The sequence below is a fragment of the Camelus bactrianus genome, chromosome 25, assembly GCF_048773025.1.
Source record: "Camelus bactrianus isolate YW-2024 breed Bactrian camel chromosome 25, ASM4877302v1, whole genome shotgun sequence".
In the NCBI taxonomy this organism is placed as follows: Eukaryota; Metazoa; Chordata; class Mammalia; order Artiodactyla; family Camelidae; genus Camelus; species Camelus bactrianus.
In genome coordinates this window covers 10,867,177-10,873,700 of record NC_133563.1, presented here as the reverse complement: position 1 = coordinate 10,873,700, position 6,524 = coordinate 10,867,177, and positions in this window count along the sequence as shown.

The following is a 6,524-nucleotide window of genomic DNA, read 5'->3' as shown; positions in this document are numbered from 1 at the left end:
CCCACCTCCCGGATGGTGACATAATTGAACACAGACCCTAGCCTCCCATTCTGAAGAAACCATAAAACCGACCCAAAATATACAAAGAAAATAGCTATTGAGCATCCCTGAATTCAGGTCGCAAGTGTGTATGTAATCTTGCAAAAAAAAAAAAAAACTTACTTTTTCCTCTTGGCTGTTTTCTAGAGCAGGTCCAGCAGTGGGAGGCTCTGGGCGTCTCCCAGGCCACAGCTGGGCCTCATCTTTGGCTGATGTCTATAGCATTCCTATTGGCACATTTTGTCCTCTTGATTGAAAATAACTTTGGTATAAGTGTCAGGGGATTACGAATGTTATTTTTGAACCTGGCAAACATGTTAAGAGGAAAAGTCAACTCACCTGGTCTGTGGCAAAAGGACCAGGTCAATTGCTAAAATTAAGACCTAATCTCTTAGCAGTTAGGGCGGCAGGCAGGTGCAGACGAGAAACGTATTCCCTTCACAGCCCAGCCTGTTTGGAACTACCCAGCCGGTTGGGAACTGCTGATCAGAACTGAGTGGTCCCAAGAGGACGCAGCTGTGGCTGCTGGGACAGAGCAAGCCAGAAACAGCCCACTTCCTTCCCAGAACCATGGGCCCTGATCCCTCAGCCCTGGAACTCAGGAGCCTGGGCCCACTGCATGGCTCTAAGGGGTATGGGTGAATCCATGCGGGGAGTCTCTGGAGAAGAGCGGGCGTCTGCCTTCTTCAGAAAGTCATGGAACCTTTAGCCTCTCCCTGACCCGCAGATCCCACAGTCAGGCATTCACTTTTGACCAGCTTCTCAACCTGAAACTGATAGAAGCAAATTGTATGTTGAATTACCCGCTGCTGGGCACTTGAGGTGGTGGTGGTCTGTGTGCGGCAGCAGTTGGGTGGGGGTGGATAGGAAGGGTTTGCTGTCATGGGTGTTCGGCCGGGTTCAGCCTCCTGTAGCCTCTCTTCCTTTCCTTGTGTCCCCCCATATCACACCCTGCGGGGCCTGGCCCTCTGGTATCCCCTGTCTCCCAGCGGGGGATCAAGTCAGCCTGCCTAGGCTTTATTTGTGGGGGTGGGAGTAGAGTTTGGGGAAAGGACTGAAGCATGGACGTCCCCAAAGCCCATGTGGTGACTGCCAACTAAAGAGACAGAGGACAGAGAAGCACCGAGGGAGGAAGGGAAGGGAGATTGAACTGGATGATCCTTCCTGGGTCTCAGTGGTGTGGGATGCCCCTCCCTGGACTGCAGGTGTGCCCATCAGTGACGCAAGGATTCTCGTGGGCAGATGTGGTTGGACCTACTGTGTCACCATTACCTAGATATGTGCCTAGTAGATCTCCTATTAAAAACTTGATTCTTAATTATACCATGTGATATATTCATAGATCCTCCCTACAAAAATGTAAACATTACAGATCAGGCTCAGGTGTGCTTTGATCGTAGCCTACAATGCCGATCCCTTCCACAGAGATAACCCACATTACTACATTTTCCAGAGTCCCTGCTTATGTAACTAGAGAAAACGCACAGCATTATTCTGTGAGGTGGCGGCTGTTCACATACCTGGTACCCTCGTGTATTTACGCACATGTTGATGTAACAGCAGGAAACATATAGACCGTTCCGTGGGGCAGTGGTTGTTTACAGACATGGTGTTATCCTGTAAGTATAGTTTTACCACTAAAAATAGTATGTGCTGCTGAAATGAGCACTCACCCCTTGCTTTTTAGTGCTGAACAATGTTTTGGAAGGCTTCCATGTCAGTGCATTTAGATTTCATACCTTTTAGCTGCTGATTCTTTAGATGTTCTTACTTACCTCTTGCGTATGTGGAGTCAGCCTCTCCCATCACACTGTGCACTTGCTGAGTGGAGAGAACAGGATTTTTTGTGGTCTTCAGTCTCTTCAGGATGTCCAGTGTAGCCAGACCCTGCCCTGCCTCCCAGGTCCCCGAGGCAACCTCCTCCGGTTTGGGATGTGCTGCACGCCCCTCTCCTGCTCTTCGTTTTCATAAAAATCTTCGGACCTGCAGGACTGGCCTGGAAAGCCCTACCTGGAGTCTCAGAACCAGCGACAAACAGGCAGTGATGACTGTCAGTCGAGGAAACAACAGTCCTCCTGTTTTGTTTTACTGTACTTTTTATTTGCCCACAGCCTGCCAAGAAGGTCAGCTCTAGAAACACAGGTGTCATTCTTCTCCACTTGGACTCTGCACCAACAGAGGTGGCAGCTAAGAGGCTGAAAATACCAGCAAGGGGTTTTGCCAGTGGTCAGCTTGGTTTACAGGCTCAGGAGGTTCCTGTTTTATGAATGTTTTAATGGGGGTACTGGACTGGCCATTCGGAAGGACTGGAACCACTAGGGGACCTTGTACTTTACTGGTGACTTTGTCCAGATAAAGTCTGGAGTCTGTATTTTCAGACATATATTTTCTGACCGTGAAAGTAATTAGATCCTAGAATAGAACCCCAAGGAAACAAACTGGACAGTTTTGCTTTGGTCTGCATTCTGAAAAATAAGATGCAGAAGATATTAAGGTATTTTCCTTTTGAGTTTAGGAAAAAGTTTTTCTTAATCTCTGTTGATTTTGTGCCTCTTTTCTCAACATATTCTAAAGGTAATAATAGGTAATGGTGTATTTATAAGCATAGGTATTAAATGTAAGGTTTAATAGACTCTTCGCTCTTAGTTATGTTAAACCCAGCAAAAATGAAGCCAAATAAGTAGAACATATTTAAAATGGGACCACTCTAAATGAAAATGAACTATGGCATGCATTTGAAAGATGGTTTATTTGAAAAATATTCTCTAGGATGCTTCTATCAAAACTTAAGTAGACTCACCCTCCTCATCCCCTCCTTTTGTGATGAAGAATTAGAAAACCTATTCTTAGAAATCTTTCCTGGTTTCCCCCCCTTTTTTTTTCTTCTTGGGATGGAAAAGAAAAACCTCAGATCTGGCTGCTAAAATGTATTCATTTTAGCAATCATTTTGCATTTATTTTCATTTCTAACTAGTGTTCACCACTTCTGGTCCTGCCTTCTCCTTTCACCATCTTTCTCTCATATTGCTCCCGGTGGTTTCCGCTCCTCTGGTTATGTGTGTAACAACTTTACTTGCCACTTTGACTACCGTTTAGTCCTAAGTCCCAGTGTCTTTTTGACAATTTTGGATTAGCCTTTTAATCTTTTCTTCTCTTTGCTCTTTGTTGACTCATTGCCACTGTGAGTTAGTGAAAGCGTAATTCTTCTGCACGTGATAGATCCCAGCGGCCACTGTTAAAACCTTCAGCATCTGGAATTTTGTCTTTGACTTGTGAGCAGTAAGGTATTGAAGATTATGCTTTCCATGCAGAAAAGTAACAGCAGGGCTCCTGTGGTTATTAAAAATTATATCTTTCATTTCCTGAGAGTACCAGTGTTTAACTGCCTTGGCAATATTCAAACTTTCCAGCAGTAGTAACTGGAAACGCCCAGCAGTGGTACACTTCTGAGAAGTATGGAAGCACTAAAACTGTGATTTTGATGATGGGTGGCAATTACAAGCTGTTTTTGGTCTACTTTTTCGAGGAAAGTCTAGGAAAGATTCCTTCAGTACCATGAATAGCCTAGCAGTGATGGATCCCAATGGGGTAGTGAGTCTTTTTGAAAGATGGCATTCCATAAAGTTCTGCTGAGGATTTGTGGCTGACTTTCAAAGTGAAGTGCTGCTTTATCACATCTTCGCTGCTGCTGAGTTTAGCTGTGTGTCGCTCATGCCAACCTTGTTATTGTAAATGTAAATATATTATGTAATTTAGGTCAACTTTCTTGGTTAAAAAAATACTATGCAAATTCTTATAAAAATTAATGTCACCACCTCTGAAACAGCAGGCTCTTTTTGCACCTAAGACCCTGCTCCCATGAAAAAGAGAAACTATTTTCTGTCGAATTAGATGATGATTTTGAAGTTTCCTATTAAAAATGAATACTTAAAAAATCCAAGCTTACTGATTACAAATATTATGCCCATGGTTGACACCTCATTTAGAATATAGCTGGATGTAGATGAAAATTTTTATGCTAAATAAGTCACTAACAAATCAAATCCAGGAGTAAATTAAATGATAAACCATGATCAGTTCAAGTTATTCAAAGAATGAAAGGATGACATTATATTAGGAAAAGTACTGACTCCCTCACATTGCTCACTAGGCCTGTTTCTTCCCCCTCCCAGGCACACACCTGGACCACATTTCTCAACCTCCCCTGCAGTTAGGTCTGGATCTGGGCCTGAGTTCTGTCAAATGGAATGTAGCTGGAAGTGATGTGAGCCAATTCCTTCTTGACTCTTTTTTTTTTTTTTCAGTTCAGTTCTCTCTCTCTCTCTCTGCCTCCACCTGCTGGCTGGGCACAGAGAAGCCTGCGGAAGAATCTGAAGCCCTAACAGATGGCAGGGTCACAAGATGGAAGTGGTGAGTCCTCGAATCATCACTTGGAAGGCCACCTCAAGAACACCCGCATCTGCTGCGTGAGTGATTACATTTTCTTAAGCTACTAGGATTTTGAGGGCAGTCTGCTCCAGGCGTTAGCCCGCCTTGACTAACACTGAGAGAAAAAAGGCATTTGATAAAATTAAACACCAACTGCTAATTTTTTTAAAAAATTTGTTAAATAGAACAGAATTCTTTATTAACTTATTAAAAAAATATCTATCTTATATCACATGCCAACATTGTCCTTAGTTATGGAGTGCTATAGGCACTGTCATTAGAATAAACAAGACAAGAACACCTGCTGCTACCACTACTAATAATTACTGGCTTCAAGCTCTAGCTAATAGACAAGAAACGAAATTATCATTTGAGATAAAAAGATCATCCACCTAGAGAATCCAGGAAGAATCAACTACAAAATTATTAGGGACTAAGGGACTTTAATAAAGTCATGTTACAAAATAAATATTCAACAATACTATATTTTCTACATGACCTTAAAAAAGTAAATTATGTATCTTCCAATATATGTAAGAGTCATTAAAAACAGGAAGATAGTATTTAAAAAGAACAGAGATAAAAATGATCTGTGAAATTAAAAAGTGATAGCCCAAATAAAAATTCAGTAGAAATTTAGAAGGTAAGTTTGAGAAATTTTCTTAGAAAGAGAACAAAAATTCAGAGATGAACACAAGAAGAAGAAAAGAAAACTGGAGGATCTATCCTGGTTGTCCAGCATCTGATGAAAAGAAATTCCAGTGAAAAAAAGCAAGCAGAAGGAAGGAACTTGTCACATACATAATGCAAGAACATCCCACTGAGTTGAATGACTAAACTACCACCTATGCTTTATTCAGATTTCATTAGTTTTTATCTAATGTAATTTTTCTTTTTTGGGACACCATGTTACATTTAGTTATCATGTCTCCTTAGGCTCCTCTTGGCGGTAACTGTTTCTCAGACTTTGTTTTTGATGATCTTGATAGTTCTGAGAAGACAGGTCAGGCATTTTGTAAAATGTCCATCTGTTGAGATTTGTGTGACTGGACAAGTCATGACTAGACTTAAGTTATAGATTTTGGGGAGGAAGATCACAGAGGTCAAGTGTCATTTTCAGCACATCATATGAAGGAAACATACTCTCAACATGACTTATCATGTGATGTTGACCTTCACCAGGCAGACATAGCGTTTAAGTTTCTCCACTGTAACAGTTACTCTTTCCCCAGCCTGTTCCATGCTGTATTCTTTGGGAGGATGTCACTATGTGCTGTCCAGACTGAAGGATGGAGAGTTTCACACTCTGCCTCAAGGGTGGCCTGTCTGTCTATCTATCTAGTCAGTTGGATAAATATCTAGGAGTGTGATTGCTAGATCATATGGTAAGACCACATTTAGCTGTGTAAGAAAACACCCAACTGTATGCAAAGTGGCTGTAACATTTTGCATTCCCATCAACAATGAATGAGTTTCTGTTGCTCTAAATCCTCACCAGAAATTGATATTGTAGGCTTCTTGGAGTTTAACCATTCTAACAGGTGTGGAGAGATATCTCATTATTGTTTTCCTTGTTGATCTTTTTAAGTTACACAAGTTTAATAAATCTATGCCTGGTATTTCAGGCATTCTCTGGATCTTCTTCTCTGGTCTGATGCTTGTGCTGATTGTTGTTCATGTATTGTCTTTTTGCATACCTGACTATGTTTGATTATATGATAGAACACTGCATTTGAAAAAGTATTCATAGAGTATGTAAAATGACATTTTCTTCCTCCAGAGATTTTCATTTGCTTCTGCCTGGTGCCAGAACTACCTTATTCTAATTCCAGTGTTAAGAGACTTTTCTAGTCCATCCAGATAACAAAGCAGGGTTGCTTTCCTTGCAGTTCATCTTACTCCTAGGATACATCCCTCTGAGGTCACAGTTCTTAGTGTGATGTGCCTGACTGCCTTCCCCTTGTCTTCCAGACCTTGAGGCCGTGAATAGCATGGTTCAACGTCTCAGCCAGCTTTTCCAAATCATCAAATACTCCCTGGTCAAAAGCAGCTCCAAA